The sequence below is a fragment of the Struthio camelus genome, chromosome W (genome assembly GCF_040807025.1).
Source record: "Struthio camelus isolate bStrCam1 chromosome W, bStrCam1.hap1, whole genome shotgun sequence".
Taxonomy (NCBI): Eukaryota; Metazoa; Chordata; class Aves; order Struthioniformes; family Struthionidae; genus Struthio; species Struthio camelus.
Window position 1 is genome coordinate 42591370 of NC_090981.1, and position 25466 is coordinate 42616835.

Below are 25466 nucleotides of genomic sequence, written 5' to 3' on the forward strand. Positions count from 1 at the left end.
TCAGAAAAGCGAACAGAATTCAAAATGTTGATTTTAATTACGTCTATAAATGTATTCTCTAATAAAAAAAGATAAAATACTGTTGATAACTGGAGAGTTAGTGAGAGGCTAAAGTGAGTTAGCCTTTTATTTCAAGAAATTACTTAACCAATTTCAGTATTCATAGTTAGACGCAGAGACTATGCAAGTTTATACCCTAAACTATTGGAAGGAAGAGAATTTGGAATTAAATCCTTTTACAGTTTCTACAGCACTTGAATGGCCTATAAAGTAGCTCTGAGAAGATGAAATGTTTCCTGCAAGTAAACTCTAGCTATTTCCATATGTCATTGCTTTTTTCATTATTAAGCATCTGTATAAAGGAGCACCCAGCAAAAACAAAGTGCAGTTAATTTCAGCTTTGCTTTGTGCGTGCTTGCTCAGAAAAGCACGCTAGAAAATTCAATTTAGATATTTTATTGTATTTTTTGGTAAAAAATCCAATAGTGGGGCAACACTGGGACTCCTTCATTGTGGCTTTATAGTTTTTCTCCATCACTACTGTGTTGATATTAGCAGCAAGAACTCCAAAGGCATAGTGATGAGGTAAATTACAGTGATATACTTTAGTATGTAACTGAGATGACCTTGGGAGCAGTTTCCAGCTTCCAGGTCTACACTCTGCTGCCTCCTGATGAAACGCTGGGATGAAACCCAGATGGAAGTGCCCCATGCCTGCATGCTGCTTTCCATGGGAAGCCCTCAGACAAAGAGAGAACTATTCTGCATTTGGACTACCTGGGGACTAGGAAGGCAGAAGATGTTTGCCTCACATTTTAGACCCAACTTCAGTGTTTTAGGATTTCATTAGCAATAACTGCTGTGGCAGACAGGCAGAGACCTTTACTGTCATCATTATTATTAAATACTTATGTTGCCTAGCCACTTTAGTCAAGGATTAAGCATGTGTTAGTGTTAGTATAAGTATTTTGAGTATCATTCTCACATGTGAGGGATAGAGAGTTTGATATGTAAAGTATGGACTCACTTTGTTTTGAAGACTAGACTAATTTGGCACAGGAAAACAAGTCAAATAGGTAAACCATGGTAAATAAATAATACAAGTAAGGGTTTCAGTAAATAATGGGGGGCAGGGGTCCCTTCTCGTCAGCAGCATGAGAAGTTTCAGAGAGAATGTGACGTTACAGTAAAATGTTGTGAAAGATAAGTATGATGACATTACAAGGCAGGGAAGAGTCAAAATATCAGGGGGAAGGTAATTTTCTAATAGTCTTCACAGTTTGACTGACAGTCTTTCCATGTAGGCCCCTGCTTCACACATGACATATGTCAGTGCTTCTTTACACTGCCACCATAGCACTGAGTCTGACCAAACTGAGTATGACCTGTATTTTAAAAAATATTTGGACAGATTTAAGAAAAAAACATCCATTAAAGCAACCATCCATCAAGAGACCGCCTCTAATTCAGAAGATTCCTCAGCCACAGATTACTTGGAGCAGGAAAGATACATTGAAAGGAAATATCATTGTACATTTGCCCTGTTGTTGTATCCTGCCTAAGCTTCCCCTTCTGACCGCTGTCCAAACTAGTGAGCTAAATGGACCTTTGGTCTGACGAATATCTATTCTGGCTTTCGTATATTTTGTTGTTCAGGTTTAATTTGCACGGTAAAGGGAAGTCAACATGTTTACAGAAACAAGACATTTGCCGTTCTACTGAGTCTTCTGTAGAAGAACTCTAGAACTCATTCTCCAATTCTCATCTATCAAGGTGCTTCCTAACCTTGAATGTCTCTGTGATTTACAATGCCAACCTTTTCTCTCTTGCATCCAATTTACAGAGCAAACACAGAGCTGTTTAGTTTTTGTTGATTTTCAAGTTCACTCTTAGCTTATCAGGAATCACATTTTAGAGCAGCTTTTTGGAACACTACCAAACTGTGTGTTTGCTACTGCAATAACCAGATACTGAGGAAAACAGTAGTCATTTTAAAAGTAAACAGACTAATACAGCTTAAACTTCCATGCCTAAATTGTACATACAGTTATATATTTATGGAATATGGAGTTCCTGTATCTCTGATAACTGTGTAGTACAATATCACCAGTGAAAACTGGTAAAAGATGCTAAAGTTTTCCTCTAGCCTCCTAGAATCTTTTTCTCATAAATTATCATCACTGTAAATGAAACTCAAATGCATGAATGTAACTTTAGATAATACTTTAGTAAGGTATGGTTCTAATAGACTTCCAGTAACACAAAGGCTAATTCTGTTATAGGCAAATATTAAGTTTGACAGATCTCTTAAGTGACCTACTTCTCTGAGTTCAGAAACCAACTTTTCCCCTCATACGTTCAACGCCAAACCCTCCCTCCTCCTTTCACAGTAGAAGATCATTAGCAAGTGCTAACTTTTTCAACTTTTGTCTTTGTAGAAATCCATCAAAATTCTGTTGTTCGTGACTCTGATCACTACTTAAGTTTTAACAGTAACCAGATGCAGCACCACAGGATGGAGAGCAATCCCATTTAATCAGTACTCTTGTAATACTTTGGGTTAATTCATTATGTCTGGGCTGCTGTTGCCTAGCACTTAAAAGCATAAAATACAATTAAAGAATGACTATATAGAACTGGCAGCTTCCTAGCTCATCTAGTCTGCTTCTTCTGTGTATTCTGGATTAGAACATCTGGTTTATATACTAGGATGTGTGTTATTTACTCATTTTTTTAACCCCTTGTAAAGAATATAAGTAGCACTGTTAGGGATTTGCGTGGACTTTGGTCCATCATTAGTATGAATGAAGGGAGAGCAACTATATCATGTGGCCATGAGTGTTTCTGCTGCTTCTGATACTGCTAGTGGGAAGACTGTAGTCTCCTTCAGACTTTGATTTTGCCTGTGTAGTACCATAGGCTTCATTTGATTCAGAGAGTCTTTATTAAGAATCATTAGAAGGGCACAAGAGCGACCCCTTTGATTCTTGAATCTTGCACTGATTTTGAAGACCTGGCAGACTTGAAGTAGACCTCTTATGGCTGAGATATTATTGCAGTTTAAACATGAGGCCCAGCAATACTTTTTATACTCTAATTTTAAAAGTCCAATGTCAATGGCTTCCAATTATTTCCCTAGAGTGCTTCACAATATGTTAGATCTCATTACATGTAAGTCTAAAAAGATCAGGCTAATTTTCTTTTCTTAGTTCCATCTCATTGATATAATTATCAAGCAGCTGCTTTTTTGTTACAACACATTATTTTTATGTTATTTTAATATAAGTTGTTCTTCCTGTTTATGTAATCTGGTATGGTGTTAGAGCTGAGGTAATTCCCACAATTTCATCAAATTTTTTAAAGCTGAATTAATTGCTGCTAAGTTTAAGCTATTTTTGTATTTGCTTCTGGAAGTATTAGAGCAAGTAAGCTTTCTGGCAGAAATGTTCCTGAAAGCAGTGAATTGTAAGCAAATATTAGAGAAAAGTGGCAGAAAGTAAATTGTGATTGTCTCAGTTCAAATAATCTTCCCAGAAACGTGACCCTGAATACCTTCAGCCAGCCAGGAAACAAAAAGTGATTGCGATGCTTTCTCTGTGCACTATGACTTGTTTTCAAGTATCAGCAATGGAATAATATTTGTTAAAAATCTCAAAATCAGGATTATTATTTACAAATATTTGGGCAGATTAGTGTAATTTCAGATAACAGAGAAGAACAATAAGCTCTCTACAGACATTTTGTGAACAGGGGGAGACTTTAGGCTGAGTAACTAGATCCAATGAAATTACTTGGTCTATTTTCTAACTAATTAATCAGGCTCAGGATGCACAAGACATACAACACCAACAAATTATGTATATTTAAAACGAAGCCATTTTTAGTTGCATTACAAGATGCAGCCTCACTTGTTCTCAGTCTTCCTTTACTTTATATTTGCCTCATCTTACCTTATTGTTTTTCCTTTATGGCAGCCCAGCTTGTGATATATTTTACTCAGACTTACAGTTTCATGGTTGAATAATGAAGCCCTCAGGTAGCTTCTCTGAGGAGGGCCCGGGGTCTTAGTCACTGTTGTATTTAAGAACAAGTAACCTTAAAAGGGATATGCGTATTTCGTTAATGAGATAGATGAGGTGTAACTGACCCTGTTCTGTGGTAGGCAAGAGGTGTGAGGTGTTGAGGTTCCTTCCAAACCTGTTTTTCCAGGGCTCCAAACTACTTCTCAAGCAACTCATCGGTGTTATCGCTGAGGAAAAGATAAGATCTTTATTTGCATGTAGTAACTTTGGGTCACTCAGCAAATAGCATTAGTAAATTACAAGAATGAGACCTTTTAGATTCAGGAAGTGTGTTTTATTGCCGGAAAAAATACAATTTTAACAATTAGTTTATGATGAGCAACCTTAACTGCTGTCTTCGGACAATCAGTACCCAATTTACACGACTTTTTCAAAATAAAGTGCAATGAAAATTTATCCTTGCAATGTCCTCAGTGCAGTGTTCCTCAGTGATTCACTATCAAAAGAAGTAACAGTGAGGTTGGGGTGTGGGAGGACATGATGTTTACTTCATTCTCTGTCTGCTCTAGCAATTCTATCTATTAAACAAATTAAATGAGTGTGACTTTGCTTGTCTATATTTTTATGCTCTTAAAATACTTCCCATGACTTTGTCCATTATGAAATTAAAAAAAGTCATGTTTAGTTTTCAGATTCATATTAAGTAATGATTTTATGTTGGCTGCTTTCTGCTGTTCAGCGCTTGCCTCGAAACGAGCATACTTCCAAAAATTCCTACAAAAGCTACTTCTGGTTCTAAGCATGTAGGTCATGGTTTTCAAAATACCTAATGATTTGGCTGTGTCAGTATTTCAGCATTCAGTACTTTGTGTACATTGGGCTTCTTTATGGTATTTCAATACACAAATATTTATACCCAATACAAGGTGGTTACATATAGTTAAGTAAACATAATCAGATTACATTCAGTGAGGACTGGGAAAATCCCACCCAGTAATATGTGTGCTCAGTACTTCCAGAGGCTAATTTTCATAGGCTGAGAAGGACCTAACTTGGAAAAGTTGAAACTGAAATATGTTAGTTTGCTGCTTAGTTGGTTGCAGATGTGATCCATATTCTTCTTTTAGAATTATTATTATTTGGGTAGTCTAGAGATGCCCTACTGACTTTTCAAATTTATGACATTATTTTTAACTATATTAAGCTCTTTTTAAATTTATGCTATTCAAAAATTTTTAGAAGAGGTTCAAGTTGGGCATGATCAGCTATGCCATTTCTGATTTTGGAAAGTACAAAATTTCGCTATTTGCTCTACAGACAACCTTTAGATGATATCTTGCGAACCACAATGCTAGGTGTTATCCTATTATGTTACTTCCAAGAGTGTGAATGCTTCTAATATTTTAGGACCCAAATTCTGCACCTCAACATTGGCATTAGACTAGCTGAGTTTCTGTAGGACATGAAGCTTAAAAGCTGATGAAGTGCAAAAGTACTTTGGTGTGAAAAATGCTATATAAAAGATAACAATTGATGATTGAAGGAACACCGTAATGTGAATGAGGAGTGTTTTTATTAATTCTTATTCTCAGTCTCATCTCAGATATTTATCAGCTGCTTAGACTAAACTGCCTAATAAGTTGTTGTTCGTGTTTTCAGGAGGAAAAGCCCTCAGGAGAAGCTTAATAAATTATGAACAGCTATTATGCTTGTAATTAGTCGTGTTACCCAAGACCTTACTGGTCCTCATGAACACGGATATTTTTACCTAATTAACTGGTGGCACAGCAGCATTTTAACGACAGTCTCATTCCGAGACAAGATGGAGAGATCATACGCCTTGAATGTCCATGAGGCTGTGTGGGTAATCTCACAGCAGATATGTAAACAGAGCACATGCCTGGTGATAGATAAACTTACCATTTTACGACAGAATCAAATCTATTTCTATGCTGCTTTTTAAACAACATCGCAAAGGTTCTGTTATCCAGGCAAAAAATATATTTGACTTACCCAGAACCCTTCTGCAATATTTTCCATTGGTACAGGCACAGGTCTGCCCATCCTTCCTTAGATTGTTTATTCCATATCTTCAAACTGCAGCTTTTCTTTCAGGATTTTACTAGATTGCTTTTATTGCAATGGTTTTTTTCTACAGTTGTATTAACAACTTTGTAGTGCCATTCAACAATTCAGCTTGTACTGTCTGCATTAATGTTTGTTTAAAGTGTGTCTGTGAATGATGTACTATAGCTACTAAACTGAGTGAGATTGTAAATATTGTGCTCATTATGTCAGCAAAAGTATAAACTGAGAGTTGCGTTCATTACTGTGCTGTGAACTGGGCATGATGTTACCAAAAAAAAGAGGAAATATAGGAAGGATCTATGTCTGGCTTTAATTCCTTCTCAAATTCTTTGTAATATTTTGTTCCTGAGCAGGTGACAGTGATTTGAAAAAAAATGTAATCATGATAAATATGAGACATGAGAAGGACAATCTTCAGAATTACGTAACTACAAATAGCAAAGCTGCCAATGACATAAAGTCTAGGACTGAATTTTCACTGAGCATGTGTATAGTATAGTATCCATAAGCATTCTGAAGTGAGAATAGTGTCTTATTGCACCTTTCGTAATGCATTAAACATAGTCATGATGCTATACCATCTGTAATTTGTAACAAAAGAATGTAATAGTTGTCCAAGACCAGTAGTTATTTAAGGCAGTACGAAACAATCAGAAATTGGCCTCAAATCTTCTATCTTATACAGCCCATTCTTGATAGTATCTGGATGTCTTAGTGATTACTGTACCTATGCTTCCTTAACCCACTCAAGGAGGGAAGTACTGTAGTCTCCATTTTGGAGATGTAGAGCAGATATGAAGATTAACTTGGGCTGACAGACTTGTCAAGTGTCACAAAAATTTGTGGGCAGGGCCTTTTTAAATTTGTAAAGTGCTTCTGAAACTGGATTACAGAATTAATTCTGTAATCAAGACTCTAGCAGCCTACAATGCCCAAGTAACATCAGCTCATTCTTTTCCTTCTACAAAAATACTTCCTAAGAGATCTGGGCAGTCTGTTTTTCAGTGAACCTCTTACAGCAGTGTGCAGGTCTAGCATGAGTATGAAAGTTACTCCATTTCCTGATGTTTGGGATTCTCAGGGATTGGAGTGTATCCTTTCCACTAACCCATAATGGTCAATTTACAGGCCTGGTAACATCAAAATCACGGTTAGTGGAAAGAAGTTTCCCTTGGCTCTCATAACCGTTGTCCATTTGACAAACAGTAAGCTGCAGAGAGACAGCTTATTGCTTTGGGAACATTCATAAATGTTATAGAGCCCAAATCTGAGGCTGAGGAACCAAATGATAAAAAGATATGTAGAAGCATCAGAGGTGCATATAGTTTGCACACATGAGATCTTAGCAGCAGCTATTTATGAAATTGGATGTGTTAGAATTTACTGTTCTGTTAAAGTGCAGTTGGCTGGGATTTTTTTCTTAATTCTTCAAGAGACCCTGTTTTTCAGTTTAGTCCAGAAAACATGCTTGTTGCTTTTTATTGTAAAGTATTTCACAGCTATTTCCAAGTCTTCCTATTTGTCTCCCTTTCTTTGAGTTCAAGTTTACTCTGCAAACTGCAGAAAACATGTAACCAAAATTAGATGTTTAATGGGAGAGATTCTTTAAATATGCTTATTCATTTTAATTACATGTGTTTTTGTGTGTTAAGCTTTTGAATTTTATAGTATTTTGAAAGCCATTAGTGATCCTTTATTCTGTTTTTGTTTCTCTTCTCCAGTTTCTAAACAGAGTATGTTTAGGAAAAAAAAGACCACTTTCACAGAGCAAACAGTTAGGTTATTTTCATCGTTATTGAGCTAATGTTGTACTTAAAATTATATGATTCCCACTCTTCTACAATGCCTTTCTAATTACGCTTAAAGGATAGCTTTTCCCTTTTGATGGTATATTGATTGTTTCTTCACAACTCTGCATTTTTCTGCCAGTACTGCCAGCTGCTCCTTTACACTTTTACTATGCAAAGAACTCATATTTTCTCTGAAATGTCAAGAAATGCAATTAACCTTAGTTTGACCTTTTCTCCCCCTTAAGTTTACTGCTTTAGATTCTGTGTGTAACAAAGGATTGTCTTTCGTTTTATAAAAGCATTTAGCAACTTGAAATACTGAGAATATTCCTTAATGTGAATAGGATATATTTCAGATTGTGCATGTACATATGTGCGCGTGTATGTGTGCGTGTGCGCATGTACATGTTTGTATGTGTAATATATAAATATATATATGTATGTATGTATTTGTATGGATGTGTGTACAGATTTACATAAATGTATGCCTGTGTATATAATACAGAGCACATACAGGCAATATGTATCATAAATCTGAGTACTGCCATTGTATTGATAGTATCTGTTACTACAGAGAAGGATGCTTTGGAAATGTCTCCCCAGTTAGTCTGTGTCACTTATGATGCAAATCTTTTTTCACTCAAACACATAACCTAAACCAAGAAAGGCCAGTAAATTACAAGTAAGCTTTGTATTACAAAAGATAAGAGAGTGCATAGGGTGTAGTAGGTGAGCGTAAACTCCGTTTTCCTAGTAAGAACAGGAATTGGGTGTCAGGAACCTGAACGCACCATCCCTTCTAGGGGAGCTGGCTGCCTGGGCTGAGGGTCAGCTTTGGTAGTGCAACTGCCTGGCCTTGCATACTGAGCTGTCTGGAAAGAGATTTGTGAGAAGCGGGGCTTCTCGCCCTTTACTTGGGAGCTGCTTTTAACGCCAGGCTCTTGTCACTGGTCTCCACATTAGCTGTGTTGCAGCTGTGCCCATGCCTGGCCATGTGCCTCCCTGACCCTACTCATGACCTGGCTTGATCTGGCACCTGCCTCGTTACTGTGGACTAGTCTGGCTGTCATTGGACTGTGGCTGATCTTGGATACCATCTCCAGACCTGATCCTGACACTGACTTGCTGACTTGACTTCCTACCTTGACCCTGACTTGCGTCACCTCTTTGAACTTGTCTGGTAATCTGGATTCTGGGCTGAATCTTGTTACTGTCACTGGACCTGCTCTTGATTGGATGCTGTTGGCCTGTGCTGCTTGTTGGTGAGGTCACTGCCCCTGCCTACCTTGCCAGCACGCTTAGCTTGCTTTTCCTTCCAGAGCAGCCGGCTCCTGCTGCTGTCTGGCATTATGCATGTAACAAACCTTTTGAAAATCCAGACCTAATCAAAGACATAATTAATCTTCACTTGGATTTGTGGGTGCTCAACTTCTTTGACAATTAGATTCTTGTAAGCATTTCAAGTTGAGCATCCAAACGTGTAAAATCCCATTTAGACGAAGTTCTAGCCTTTAACATATCTGAAACTCCTTAAGTACCTAAAGTTTTCTAATACACTCATAGCAGAGCATAAACCAGGTAGCTAGAAGGAAAAGTAATTGGATTTATGTCCATTCTGCAGGTACAGAAGATGTAGGTGAACTTCATTTTTTCTGTTGATGACTTCATCCCTAGGAAGTTCAGTAATACTCATTTTCTTACAGTGACTATCTTTACAAGCACAAGCAATGAGCTCTTGAATGTGAACTCATTCATGACATGTCTGCCAATATACTAAATGTTGGTCAAATGCCCCTCCACCCTATTTCAGTCAGCTTACTATAGTCAGCTGGGAGCTACCAACTAACAAGCTGAGAGGCAGTAAAGAGGACTTTCTAAAATTTCTTTCAGTTGTGGCAGACTGTGTGAGTACTTCTAGTTCATTGCAGGTTGAAGTCAGACAGATGGTTTAAATTTGGTTGTTTAACTTCAACCTGAAAGGAGCTAAGAGAACCTTCAACAGTGGTTTAGAGCAGGAGTAGAATGCCCCCTGTAGCAGACTTCTATACCAAACAAGACTGTGAGCCCAACACAGCTGAATATGGAGTTTGAAAACTTGCTGTCTCTTAACTGTTACTATGGCCTTGCAGCTGAGATGGGATGACTGTGTGTGAACATCTAGCCCCCCAGTATCCAGGATACAGCTTTGGTCCACCCTTTCACATCCTTACATGATAAAATTGGACGCATAGTCTCAACTCTGATCTACTTTTCCTGCTGTGCTTCCTTAATCATGTTCCACTTTGCACATTAGAGTGTTTTCTGTGTGGATGCAAAGCATATGAAGGAGCTTATATGGGTCCAAGACTGTACTGAACTCTTCTACAGATATGCTCAATAGGTTTGGTACTTGCAGTATAAAATTTTTAAAAGATGATCATTTAAAATCTTTTGAAGAGGGTATCAAATTCCAATAGTTTCAGTAAACCACAGGAGAGAAACAGTTTCTTCATCCATCATTTCCATTATCTTGAACTCTGAAACTCTGAATGTTTTGGTAAAGATAAGCTAATTCATTTTAACTTAGTTTAACCTTTCTAGTGGGCATTAAGGTAAGTTAACTTGCTTTATTTTTCTGTGAGCAGAAAGAGAACATTGTGCAGCAGCTGAATTAATTCCGTTAAGCGTAGTAATATCACAGAATCACAGAATAGTTGAGGTTGGCAGGTACCTCTGGAGATTATCCTGTCCAACCCTCCTGCTCAAGCAGGGTCACCTAGAGCAGGTTGCCCAGGGCTGTGTCCAGTCGGGTTCTGAATATCTCCAGTGACGGAGACTCCACAACCTGTCTGGATAACCTCTTCCTGTGTTCAACCACCATCATGGTGAAAAAGTGTTTTTTTATGTATAGACAAAATTTCCTGTGTTTCAACTTGTGCCCAAATATGAGTCTGAACCACTAGAAAAGCTGGTATACAAGTCCTCTGTTCAGCACAGGACTAAAAATCACATGCTTAAGTGCTTTGCTGAAAAGCAAAGCTTTAGTAGATAAAATAATCATTAAAAATCGTTATCCTGTGCTGGACTGGAAAACAGTTGTGTTTGAAAGAGATAAGATTTCTACTGGATACCCAAAGTTGCAATTCTCATGAAACATTAACATAGACAACTGAAATGTCTGAAGCTGTCGGTAAGCTTGGGTACCCAGAGCTCATGCTATGAGGGAGGTACTATTTATTTATTTATACATCTTTGTACTTTTTATGCAAAAAGCAGAGTAATTGAATGGGCCACAGTCTTAGCTCAGTGCTTCAAAAATCACTTTAAAGTATATTCTCCCAATGGATGTCAGCTCAGATATTATTCTGATAAGGACGAATCTCAGAAAACAAAATAAGTGATTATGTTACCTGTATGAGTATTTTATTTAGCTCCATCAAATATGTCTGTGGAAAGGAACATCCAGTTAATAGGCTTTAGCACTGAAGTTTTGACAGTGTTTGCTTATCTGGTTATCAGCTATCAGAAGGGGATTCTATTTTTATTACCAAAGTTAACTATATAAATATGCTTTTAGATAATTCTACATCCCTTTTCAGTTTAATTTTAAATAGCTTTGTCAATAACTGTAAAATTTACTGAGCTCCTTACCTTATAAAAATAATTTTGTAAATGTATCAGCATCAACAGTTAGTGTGGATTAAATGCAGGTGATTTTTGGAAAAAGAATCAAAGGCCATTCAAGAGAAAAATGAACAATGTATTCTATGGGTTTTGTACCATTTTATGTTCTATAATCCTTCACTGTTTCCCAGTTCGACAGGATCTTGGCACAGTGCAACTATGTGAACATATTAAGATTATTAGGTGTGTAAATTTTTACTACACAATAGGTGAAAATGTCCATATTAAAAGAATTTAAAAATACTTAACAAGTTTCAAAGAAAAGCTGAAAATGGGGCATCACCAAAAAGAATTCTTGCAATATAGTATCAAAAGAAATTGTGTTTTTATGAATGGTATAGGAGAAAACAAACAATAGTTTGTGAAACTGAAAATGATGGAGACAATAATAGTAATGTCAGGTCAGTCTGACAGACTGGACCTGAATAGCTGTTTGGCTGACTTCACTTGAGCAACATGAGTTGTATACAGTTAAGTTTGCAAGACCATCTATCTATAAACCACAGAGATAGATCACACCTCTAGAATGAAGGACTGGAATTTGGAAAGCAATGAAGATGTTGGATAGCCAGCTGAGTAGGACATCCCAATGTTATGCTGTGGCTAAGGAAGCTAATATAATACTTGGATGTTAGTCAGTCAGAGAATTTCAAATGGAAGCAAGGAGGGGTACTATTTTCTATGTCCTGTCTTGGGAAACAAAATTTGGCATTGACTTAATTCTGATATTTTCTACCTCTCCAAACAACCATTTGGATGAGATCTCTGCGGGCTTTCTGGAAGAAATGGTTGGCTTAGAAGATTATGAGTGGGCAATTAGTAATAAGTACATTACATGTAGAGAATACATGTAACGATAAGTAGCTGGAACTGTAATGACTGAGGCAGTTGGGAGAATGCTTTTTATGTTGTTGCTCCTAGCAACAAAATTCTCAGTTTGGAGGTTGTGGTCATTATGTGTGTTCAGAAAAATATCATTAGATCAAGAAAACTTAATCCTTTATTCCTGTCATCTCCTTCCCTATATGCTACTGTATTTTATGTATTTGATCTAAGGCAAAAATAAAATTGGCCCAATAATTTATAAATCATTAAGTGGAAGATAAGATCAACCGCAGCTGCACATGTTTATTAAAAAGGTGATTGATTTAAATCACGTCCTCTCAGTTCTTTTAGCAGACCCAGGTCCATTTTAGGGTTACATTGTCACAGACAATAGATGCATATCGTGCTTCTAAATAGTATTTCTTAGTTAAAGACACACACTTTTTTGACTGGTTTACGAAACAGCAGAAGTTAGAAATTTTTCAGGAGAATATTTCCTGTACAGTGTTTTCTGTCCACAATTTTTTGTTTTGCATTAGTATTCTGAAGTGCTTTCTGAAAGTAGAGACCTGTATAAAATTCTAAAGCCCCATTACAAGTTGATCAGTTTCGGTTCTAAAAGCAGTGGCACTCTAGAGGTAGAAGTAAATTTGACTTCAGGTGGGCTTTTATGCAAGTTTTCCCATTCTGGGAACTAAACATTGTTAATATTAAAAAGGTAATATCAAAATATAAAAACTAATTCAAGAGCTGTAAAGGATTGTTGGGAAAATCATTCACGACAAACATTAGATGAATGATACCGCCCAGAAAGAGAATAATCTTAACAAATTGACTTTATGTGAACATGTGAACATTATGATAATGTTAATTATATGACATTGGAAAAGGCTAACTGAGCACTTCTAGATTTTTTTTTGCCAATTATTTGGATGAAGTTTTATAATATAGATATGACAGGACATAATTAGAAGTAAAAGGAGTGGAAAATAAATGTCCTTCAGAAACCCAGTGTGAGGCAGCTAGTCATGACCGTTGATGAGCTAGAATGGACATTTAATTAGAGCCCCGTATGTGAAAAACTAATCACCAGGAGAAAGAGGGCATTCCAAAGCTGACCTTCAAAGAGTACATGATAATTGTGGGCTACTGAATGTTTATAAATCACCAAAATGGTATCTCATTGTATGTAGGTGTTTGCTGTAGCTGATTCAGATAATTCTACGACGGGTGAAAGAAAATGACAGAGTTTAGACCTACTCCTTCTCCAGTTGTGCCACATTCATTTCATGCCAGAGAATATTTGAAAATTTTGGATTTATGTTGGTGACTCAGCTAGAGCTTTAGATACACCATTAAAAGCATCTTTATTTCTGAATCAGAAGAAGCTTAATGAGTGGACTGTACAAGCACTCATAGCTTCACTCTATTTTTGAAATATTTAATAAGATTATATTTTAAATTATACAATCCTTTGGAGCATCTTAATTTCATAGAGCCACCCATTCTCTTTAGCAGATTTATAGTTCATCTCTACGCCTGCCAAAATGGAAAATCTCCACTAATTTCAGTGGGATGAAGATTTGGCTCCTGAACCCTAAGTACAAAGCAGCTCAAGGGTAGCTTTACATTACACCACTCATAGCTTACTCTTAACTTACTGGAAGCTGATGTGCCATTCTCCTGGCCTGCTATAAAGTAGTTGAAGGCCAAGCTTGTGGCTGCACATAGGATGTTTGTAAACTGGATGTAACTTACAAAGGAATGAAGATAGCATGAAACCCCCTAGTAGGGAGGATGAAAATAGGATAGGAGGACCCCTACTTACAGTTTCATTATGATTTCAGCTTTTGCTCCCATGCACAAACACTCAATGCCAACTTGACTGCTAGTAAATTGGTGTATAAATTGCACTACCATGTATATTATTTACCATTTTTTACAGTAGCATGTGGAAGCCAGGCACCTCAGGACACCGTTTTGCCAGGTGGTGTACAAATGCATGAAAAGTAGCAACTCTAACTCAGAGATTTTGTGTCTTGCTGCAGAACTGATTTTCACCCACTTGCACCAAATTTTACTTGCCTTTGTACTGAGAAAAGAAGGATTCAGTTCTGTAACTGCTAGTAGTTGCTACACAAAGGTTGAATGCCTGTTTCAAGGATTCGTCTTACTCCTATGTCCCAGAAATCCTAAACCAAATCTTACAGTCCTTTCTGTATCTTTCAGTTATTACAGTTTAGAGTACTGGCTTTAATGTCAATATAAATAGCCACAAGGTCTTTACTTTTATGCTAGAGAAATTGCCTCCAGCTCCAGGTGATAAAAAGTCTAAGGAGAGCAAGATTTGATGCATATATTTTATTCTTTTGAACAGAATTGCCTTTTACAAAAGAAGCATTTAACAAAGGTACATCTACAGCAGATACACAGATCCTAGTTCTCCTTTTGTGCACCACTGTAAATCAGCTATCCCACTGCTGTCGGTGGAGCTACTGTAGTGAGAAGAGTCAGCAAGAGAGAGTTTTGCCTTTATCTTTAGGAGCTATGCAACTTATGTGGACTATGGGGTAAACAGATAGCCTTGTCACAACTTGTTTTTGGAACCCACTAAGCTTGTGAACCCTTTTTTCTTCTTTGTTTTATATTTTAAGTAAGTGGTAGAGTTTTTAAGCTTATGACCAAGTAGAAATGTGTTCCCTTTGTAAATGCAATTTCTAACATTTGAAATCACTGAAATCCAATACATTCTTTCTCAGTAATTTAGTATTGTTAGCCTTGATAAGAACATAACCCAAATAGGACACAAACTTTTATCAAAGAAAGCCATTGGAGCTGCTTCTAATCTAACCCTTTTGTTAATGTAGTATCAAAACCTTGTTATCTTGCCGTAGACCAGCTTTACAACATTGTTGTTTTTTGTTATATGACCTAGCCTTTTAAAATGAGAAGTAGCCAAAAATATAGCTATTTCTGGGAAACGAAAGCTTAAAATGTTTAGATAAGTAGTTTGTGTTTATTGTCCTAACAGAAACTGCCTCTTCCCCTCTCTTCAACATGTAAGAGTTCATATCAATCTGTTTCAAGTGCCTTGAGCTAACACAAGATCTCTTTGCCTTTGGAGACTCTTCTGACAAAATCCAGTAGATCATGCAGATCTGTTTCCTCTCTGTTTCAATCTTCTTCTTTAAAAAATTACTGATCATAGCTAAAAGAGACAGTTAAAATTCTCCCCGCAGCTTCCCTAAAACAGGGGAAGGGAGCAGGAGGGAAGGGGAGAGAACGAGAAGTGCCTAAAGCATTCAGTCGTCAAATAACTTGACTTCTGATACAGACTAGGTGGTCCCAAATGGGAGTGCCTTCAAAAGTGGGCTCCCAGAAGAGCCTTTTAGATATGGGTCTATTAAAGGTTCAAAACCTGCCAAGTTGACTCTGAAGATATAATAGAAAAGGTGGTGGTCCAGGCTTTGTTTTTATGCTCAGAGAGTGTTAAAAAGTCAAGGAAAGACTTCCAGAGGTGCCGAGCTCATTAGAGCAATTACAGGAAATTCAGATTCTTTCAGTAAATTTTATCCAGAATGAACAATGCCTGTACAAAGCACACTTGATATGTTTACTGGCGTTTATTGTCTTCCACTTCTTATAAAATGCTTTATTTTAGTCCACAGTGAGTCATCTGCTCCCACTGCTATGTATTTTATATAGAGCTATTCAACTCCTATTAGTTTCTGTTTTATCATCAGAACTTAAGTTTCTTATGGCTTGATTCTGATCTCTGATCAGATTATACATGGCTCCAAACAAAGGAGCAGTATATGTAATGAAAAGAACCCCAAAGTCTTCTCTGGAATTTGTGTTGGTCTCAGGAGTAGTTTACTTTCTTCCAGAAATTCAGTGGGACAAATACACTTGTTTCACTTGCTTATTTTTAAAGATTTCAGAAAGAAAACAATGAATAAATAACAATGTTCAGACATAGCCCATTGAACTAGTTATTTTCTGTAATTCTTTGTCACACTAGCATATCAACTCACATTTCATCTGTGTGATAGGTTCCAGCTTCTTACTATAAATGCTTGCAAGTCTCTTCAGATGCATATTTAGGCCATAAGAAACATTCAGTCCCTTGTGACTTACATATCTTTTCGTTATTTCTAAAATATGTATGTCAAGTTCTGCACTCCGACTGCAATACCTGCAGGAAGACTGTGGATTCATGACTGAAAGAACAGATCATTTACACAGTTCATTTACAGATTTTCAGTTATAAGAGATACTATTGATATTCTGCATTTAAAAGATAATCCTAGTAGAATTGCACTATGACTTCATGCCATTTATCTAGCCCAGAACAACATACCTCAGAGAATGCAGGTGCAAGTAAGTATCCATTAAAATATGAGTTCGTTTTACAACCTGCAGATACTTTTGCAGGTGCTACTCAGTAAAATGAAAAGGTGTTACAATTTTTCTTTTAATTGGAACCTGCCATAGTCTATGTGCCATGTTACAGCTGAAGAAACACCTTTAAAACTGGCTTGCACCAGTCAGTCGTTTCACAGGAGGAATAATTTTTGGTTTTGGTTTTGGTTTTTAAAGGCAAATATGTTTAAGAAACAAAACTCTGAAGGTATTCAATATGACATACTGACTTAATGTAACATACTAACAAGGTAGTTTTTGCTATTGCGGGTCCTATCATTGTGCACATATAACAGATTGTTTTCCCAGTAAACATTGACTCATATTTGTCAACTTTTAAATTCATCTACCATTTTATCACCCAATAACTCAAAATTGTGAGATCTTCTGCACGTTTTGCTGTCACCTTTCACTTTTATGGCTTCGAATAACTCACCCTTCTCTGGATTAAGTTTGTATTTGAGTCCTTTGGTCAGTAATTTTTCTTCCGAACATCTGCCTGTGGTCCCCAGTAAAAAGGACAGTTGCTTGCTCTTGTCTGTAGAGCCCCTATACACTGTTACCCTGTGATGGCCGTAGATATATACCAGTATAGCTGGTGTCTGTGGTCTAGCACTATGAAAGCCTATAAAAATAATTCTCTCCAAATGACAGATGGCAGCACCAAAAATCACTTGAACAAGAATAGTCAAACACAGAAACAGTATGATACTTGAAAGAGAAGGAGATTTCTAATTACATGCTTAATATGATTCAGAACTCATCTCAGATTCAAGGTACCAGTATAGAGACACAAACACACAAACACACACACACACACACGTATATATATTTGGATATCTATAAATCAGTTAGTAAAAGATTGTTTCAATTAAGCTGCCATTGCCATCAAAAAAAAAAAAAAAAGGATTTATCATGTGGCAAATTTAGGACTTGATCCAGCAAAGATTTACAGCACTGAGTGGGACACAGTGGGGTATTCCAGGGACTTCAACTGAATATAGAGTTGAGTTAAGATTACGCAGTAGTCCTTGTGGAAATAAGGTCTAACTCTTATTATATTAGAAGCAGAGAGCTATGGGTTACCGTTCTAATTATGAGATCAGTGCTGCATGCAGTACAATCGTATAATTCTTCTTGTTTAAAGATACAACATCTTAAATAAACACTACAGGCAAAGAAAAGAAAAGGAAGCAGAAGCTTGAGGAAATGATCTGCTCAAGGTGAGCATAGCAGGTCAGAAAACCCTAAACTAGGGGTCTTCTTTGGCCTAGGGGATGTGTGTTTAATGTTCCTTATTGTCCAGGAAGACACTCATTCTTGTCACCAGATTTTGAAATTTGGACATCAGTGAGACAAAAACAAAATGCTATGTTAGGAAGGAGAAATAGCCTTAGTTGCATATCTGTACCCTGACCAAGACAATTCAGGTATTAATAGCCCTCTTGGTAGAGTACTTAGTCAGCTGATAATGTTGCTCCTACTTACATCCTGTGAAGATTTACTTAGTAACTCTTCATCTTTAATTTTAGAGCAGGTAGAGGACCTCTTGATCAATGGCAGCCTTCACCTAAGATTTTGCTGCTGTTGTTTTATGAGGCCACAGGAAAACAGAGATTGGCATATATTAGGTATATGATTCAGTACTATATAGGTTGATTTTAAAAGTTATTTTCATTTGGCAGCTAAGTATCTGATTTTTACCTTTCACTGCAGAATTCTTTCTATTTGTCTAGTATTTCCAAGTGAGTGAGGCAAAATATTATTATACACATTCTTTAGGGTCAAATCCAGACAAGATCTCATAAATAACTGAAGAAAACTTTATAGAGTAAGCTTTATGAATCTGCATTATGAAACCAAACTATTGAGGAAACACCGTGCATGTTTAATACAGCAGACTAGTAATGGAGCTGTCTTTAATCACGCTCCAATTCCTACTCCTATGGGTTTTTTTTTCAGAAGTTGTGCTTCATTTTCGCTCCTGATTTCATTCAAATCCTAGGCCAAAAAGACAAGTTTTATTTTTATAGCACATGCTGAGCTTTGCATAGTAAAGCAGCTTGAGTATGTTTTTGTAAAGTTCTACTTTTCTCTAATAGCTCCTGTCTGTTTGGACTGCAACTGAGTTAGGAAAAAATCTGAGGTAAATGACATTTTTTTAGATTTTTTTGTTTACTTCTTTTTTTATCTTAGTCAAATTGCAGGGGTTTTTCTGTTTATGTCACCTGAAACTATAGTGAATTCCTTTTGTACTTTTAGGTGGAGTTTTCCTGCTGTTACTTTTAAAAAATAAAGTGATATCCAAACATCTCATTCGGGACTGGGTCCCACTGTATTAGGTCACCATACATGCATGTAGTCTCAAATGTTTATACACATGCTTAAAATATACTACTGAGGGTATATTCTGCCCTGCACACAATAAAATACTAGAATGCTTCAATATCTGAAGTGACCTGTTTAGCACAAGAACTCGGAAGTCCTTGTGGACTAAATGGTCCCTTGTTTAAGACTACCTCTAAGCATTTCTGTGCAGATGGACACTTTAGGTGGGATTTCTACTGATTTCCCGTAAGCAGTCCTATTTAAATCAATGAAAGTACTTGCAGGATTGAATCCATGATAGTTGTAGGCCATGCCCAAAGGAACACAGAGCGCAGTGTGAAAGACCTTGCTTCTGTTGCTGGTGAAAGACCTATTTTTAGTCATGCTTCAGTAGCCAGATGTAACTGTATTTGTATACTGGGAAGGAAATAGTGGAGAAGCAAAGCTAATGTCTGATTACTTGGACAAACATTCAAGGTGCAAGTTAAAAGAAAAAAAAAAAACAAACAATGCTACAGTAGTCTACCACAGAAGTTTGTCTTACACTTTTAAAACTCGTATGGAATGTGTAAATTGGAAGGGTTAAAAGGTCTGCGTTTTTCGCTCCCTTTACAAATGCCAGAGAATCTAATGTTTGTTGTTTTTCAATCCACCTAGAAACAATGCCTCTGTTTTGTCCTGTTGTAGTGGGATGCAATGCATGCCGGTCATATTCCAGCATCATCTGATGCAGCATCCTGTCTCCAGTAGCTGCTAGCAAAATACTGTTATCGGGTCTGTGATAGCTGTAAATGAATCTGTCCAGACGGGTCATGTAGTCTTTTCAGAAAACTGATAGAATATCAGAAGTCGTGAGTTTAATTGAATGCATATGTGAATAAAAGTTATATACGATATGAAAGAGTACTCTTGACAGCAAACTTCAGGAAGGTCTAAGCCTTCTGACCCGGGAACAAGGAAGACAGAGGTAGTCTCAGTAAAACTCAAGAAGCATTATTTCCATCAGAATTGCCTGTATGCAGGCAATGCCCCTCTGAACGTGTTTCGTGGTGGTAGGAATGAGACCTGCTTCCTGTCAACTTGTAATGGGGACACTGGGGGGAAGACAAATGCTCCCCATGCATGGAAAATATAGCAAGAGAAGCTAAGTAGTTTCACTTAAATGATACCTCACGCTCCCACAGCAGTGATGCCTCCCACGCTCCCACCCTTTCTGGGCTGGCACAATCAATCCTACACTCATGCTGCAATTTCGTGACTGGCTTAACTCAGTCTAACTGAGATAGTCACTGATCTGACTGAAAACTCACCAGGCTTTAGCATCCTTTTCTTTGGGTACCAAGCTTATTTTTCAGTCAGATCTGCTCACCAGCCCAACTTACCGTGAAGCCACACAAACAATAAAGGCTGAGAAAGTGGTGGAGCATACAGACAGGTGTAAGAACTGTTCTTTTTGTTTTCGTTTTCATTTTCATTTTCACTTTCCATAGTAAAACTAAAGTCTTACTTTAGTTTAATCTGGTTGTGAAACTGCATACTTAGTATTCCAAATAAACCCATATCCTTACTTTTTTAGTAATCTTTTTTGTGTATTACAATATATTTCACTTTTGGAGGATTAAAGCTATACACACAGACTGACTAGTCTAACTTTTTAAAATTCAACATAATTAAATTACAATCTAATAAGGGCAGGTGTAGGTTTACTGAGGGGTCCTAGTGGCTGTAGCTCCCCCTGTCCCCCCCATTAACACTTCCAGATGCATTGCACGTATGCCATACCACACCATCCGCCGATACACAACCTTTTACCTCTCCTTTGCCTGTCCAGTTAGATCAGGACTGCATCCACTCTTGTGGAGGTATGCACACACAATGCTATCGCATTGCTTACTTACTGCTCTGCCTTGGTCTTCTTTCTGCCAAGAGATTCTGGTTTTGTAGATAAAATTCTTCTATTTATCCATATTGTGTCTATATGTCTGTTTTCTAGGAGATGCCTATAAATCTGTTGTATGGACTTCTCTTCCTCTAATGTGGTAGATGAGGAAGAAGGTGGCTGCTGTAGCGGCCGTTTATCAGTGGAGGCTGTCTGTCCTTTGTGATTTGATTACAGTGATTTATTTTCCTTAGTATTTTAGTCCTTCATATTCAAAACCTAAATGAATGGGGGTTTTTTCAGTTGCTGTATTTGCTCAAGAACTTACAAGGAGCATGTCTGCTGTCTTAATCAACTTATTTCAATAAAATATGTTTTATAAAATATGCTTTATGATGCACTTTGCATAGAGAAAGGTTCCTATGGTAATTAGTCAACAGTAAATGGATGGGAAAAATATTTTACTGTAGTTCTTGTTTATATGGCACAAATAGACTTTTCGTTTGTTGCCATAGGAAAATTTTGGAATCTTTGGGTTTTTTTACTGTATATTGCACATGGCAAGTTTAGTTTATTAACAATGAAATGCCATTTTCTAACACCAAGAGCAATTTTCTAGGAATGCTGAAACTGAAAGAGAATAGTAATAGAATAATAATAGGGGTTTTTTTTCATTTTTCTGTTTGCTTTTTGCACTTGACAGTACTCTATGCATAGTTCTTTCACCATTTCGCTTGACTAGCCAATCACTAAGTCAGTCTCCTTTGCTGTTTGAGTCTCTTACTCAGCAACAGAGAGGAAAAAAAGCATTTCAAAATGTAGGAAAACAGCATGTAAACTCACAAGTGTTGGCAAGAAGACTCAAAGACAGATGAGCTATCAGAAGTTACTCTGCAGAAGCCACACACTAGGCATGTTCAGAGCACAGGGAAGTGGGGATGGTGTCTGCCCGTTACCCTCACTTCCTACTGCAGGTGTGACCTGTAGTTTAACACGTTTTGGAGAGGTAAACCCAAAGCCCGTGTCTGTTAATGGAACTGGTGGAGTATTTGGTCATTTTGAAATGTAGTTTTAATATAGAATCTTGTCTGCTCTTTTCCCTTTCTCTCTTGTCTTCATTTTGGTGATACTGCTCTGCTAGTGCAGTTGGATGTAAATGTAAATAGACATAAAGGAGGAATTCGCTTCTGTTTTTTTGTTCCACAATGTCTATTAGTGTCCAGTGCAACAAAGTTATGATATCACTTAGGGTCCTTAAATGCCATTACATTAAAAATATTGGTAATAATAGTAATAAACGTAGCTTCTTATTGCTCATAGAACTTAGGTTTAAAAAAGACTTATCTAGTCTATCCATTTGTCCTAAGACCTCGAAACGTGTATTTTTCCTGACTTTTTCTTAAAAGCCTTCAGTAATGGTGATTTCCCCATCTCCCTAGGCAATCTGTTCTAATGCTTCATTATTCTCACAGGAAGTTTTGCACTCAGGAAATGAAATCTCGCTTGCTGGAATCCCTACAGCAGCTTCACTTGTTCTCGCCCTAATCTTAACTTGCGTCTTGCCTCTCGTGAGGCACTGGCTTCGGAAATAAGGTGTGTGTGCGGGGGGTATTTTTATTTTGCCTTCTCTCAGGAAAACGGAGCTTGCTTTTGCAGAGGTTTTGCAGCCTTGCCAGCGAGCTGCTTTACGTGCCTGCCTCTCGCCCCGGCGCTGGCTGCTGCCGGTGGCGGGATCGCCCTCCCCGCACTCCCACGCCGTCAATTATTGATCGCGGCTGCCGGCTGCCTGCCTGCCTGCCTGCCTGCCTGCCTGCCTGCCTGCCTGCCTGCCTGCCTGCCTGCCGCGCTGGGCCGCCTCGCCTCGCCTCTGCCGCGCTTGCTCCCCAGCACTGCAGCAGAGGCAGAGAGCGCTGCGACGCGAAGCCCACACAGCCACTTTATCCCGCCCCTCCTCAGGACTGTCGCGCTTGGCGACTCCTCCCGGAGGATCCTCGCTCCCTCCCGCAGCATCGCGCCGAGGCAGGAGGCAGGAGGCAGCCGGGAGCGGAGGGGAGCCGGGAACGCCCCGCAGCCCGGCGGCCGCGCTCTGCCCGCGCTGGCTCCGCCGCACCGGCCTGGCCCCGCCGGTAAGTGATGCTCCGCGGAGTTAGGTGCTGCTGGCGGCCGCTGTTGCTCCCGGGCAACTTTTCGTTTTTCGCATGCCTGCGGCAGAGAAGGACTTCAACTTTTTCACAGGACTTATCAGGGGTTTTGCTTGCCGAGGGGAGCTCTCTTGGGGCAGGTCGAGCATTAAAGGGAGTGCGGGGCATCTTTGTGGGGAGCAGGAGCAGTCTTTGCCCAGCTGCTGCTTGCTCACCTCAGCCCTCTCCAGAGCTCGCTTACTCTTTTGCACAGGGACCAGGTTGTACAGATTTGAGGTGGCGTGAGTGTCTAATCTCTGCTTTTGAAGCTGACTAACGTTTTAAGGCTAGCACAACTTTTGCACACTAGGGGAGCAAAAAACAAGGGTGTTTAGGTCCACAGTGGCTCCAGATGCATGAAGAACAGAAGCTTGCAAATGTCCCAGTGTTAAGGATGGTAAAGAAAATCAAAGATGCAGGAAGGATGTAAAGATTCCAGCTCCGTAGGGAACTGGCACTTTATTAGATGTATTTAGAAGAGAACAGGCAGTGTTTCAGACTATGCAACAGAAAAGAAAAAAAGGAATTGGAGTGCTTTTGAAAACTGTGTTCCTTTTCTCACTATAGGTTGCCTCCAAGGATCATGACTCACATTGACTACGTTGGGAGAATAGTTTAGCATTTACTACCCATAAGGGGGAGGAGGGGGGGACTCCCTTCCCTACAGTTTCAACAAAGGAGTTTTCCGAAACACGCTAAGTTATTGCTTTCTTGGTGCTTTGGGGGTTTTAGATCCTAAGGACCTTCCATGCTGTATGTGGGGAGGGAAGCATGGAGAAAGACTGATTTCTTGGACATATCCCTTAGAGAAATCGCATTGGGGAAAATTATAGTCCAGGAGGTCCTGAGGTTAGGAAAAGCCTAGAGGGTGGTGAGGTTTTCTGAGGCGATCCTCTCCTAATTTAATGAGGACTGCAGGGCAGAGGAATCTGAGAGATGCAAAGAGACAAGAGGAGCTGGTCTGGCAGTCTTGAGTGGAGGCAGGACACCCCAGGAACATCAAGGCTGGATGACGTGGGGGTAATTGATGAGCCTTGGGTGCCTAAACCTGCAAAGCCCTGTGAGTGTGAGTGGGGGGCGAGGGTGGGAGCTGAGTCATGCTGGCTGGGGTGGCCACAGCACATCTGTGCAGAAGGGGGAGGGGGGTGAGCAGAGAAGGAACAGATGGGGAAGGCGAATATAAAGGTAGGCGGGGAGGAGGGAGATCATCTCATCGAAAGATGCTGAGATCATCCAGAGGCTCCTCAGTGATTGATAATATCCTGCTCTCCTTCCCGTAAAGGGTTAGGAGGCTGATGAGTATCTGTGATGGTATTGGGGGGGGGGATTGCAGAGGTTAGTACCACACAAGGGAAACCTGCCCAGACAAATACAATTGATACTGCTGGTACTTGGGCTGCATTGCACTGCAGTGCAGGGAGCTCACATCAACTTCTGCCTTAGGAGGGAGAGAGAGATGCTGAATTTTTCTGTAGAGGTGCACAAACTATGCCGAAGATTTTTGCTTTCTGGGGGAACTGCAGATAGAACTGGAAATAGAACTATAAAGAGGTTTTGGAAGCAACTTCCTGGTGAATTTACAATTAACCGCAAAGGACTTTAAGAAAAAAAAGAGTTCTCCAATTAGAATCATTGTAAATAGCATACTTTTGTCTGAAGTGTTCATCCTTTGAGTTCTTTATAGGAAAGAACTCTGTTTTACTATGTTGTGTGTCCTCCTGAATTATTGAAGTTTTACATTGAATTTTCTTTTCTTAGATTGAGGTCCTTGTAGGAATGAAAACTACCATTTAGTTGTGGTGTCCAGTATTAATCATTTTCCCTGTAATTAAGTATGTATTTCCCATTTTCACAGAGAACAAGGCACTGTGGTAAATTGGAGTCCCCGTTCCTTTCCTCTCAACAAGCTGTTTTCTGCTATTTTACTGGACAATAGCATGCATTAGATCTTACCGTTTGGGGGCTTATTTTGTTGTTTTTATCCGTTTCTGTAACGCATGAGGACAGGCAGCATTTCTTTTCTGTATCCCAAGAAATGCAAAAATTCTGTAAAAGGTAGTCACAATACATTCCGATTGGAATTCTATATATATTGGGAGGAAAGCTTTCTGTAGGTCAAGTGTTGACAAGAAGACAGTTTGCCATTTAACATTATTGACATACATGGTGCCTCCAAGCACCTCTAAATGATACTTGAAGAAAAAAAAAAGAAACAATGATTTAATATCTGTGTTTCTGAAGCTGCATTCCTTACTGCTAATTTAATAAA

General features: G+C 38.6%; 1 protein-coding gene across 2 annotated transcripts in view; it reads left to right on the top strand.

Annotated features, from left to right (window-relative positions):
* LOC138064158 (synaptic vesicle glycoprotein 2C) overlaps positions 1–25466 on the top strand; it is a 182105-nt gene that overhangs the window by 48354 nt on the left and 108285 nt on the right. The window contains exons 1-2 of one of the 2 annotated variants that reach the window (XM_068925550.1): positions 22569–22610; positions 22974–23143. The exons of the other annotated variant lie outside the window; for it this stretch is intronic. The gene's annotated coding sequence lies outside the window, so the exon portion shown is untranslated. Of the gene's footprint in view, positions 1–22568; positions 22611–22973; positions 23144–25466 lie in introns of those variants that run through there. 2 annotated transcript variants of the gene reach the window in all.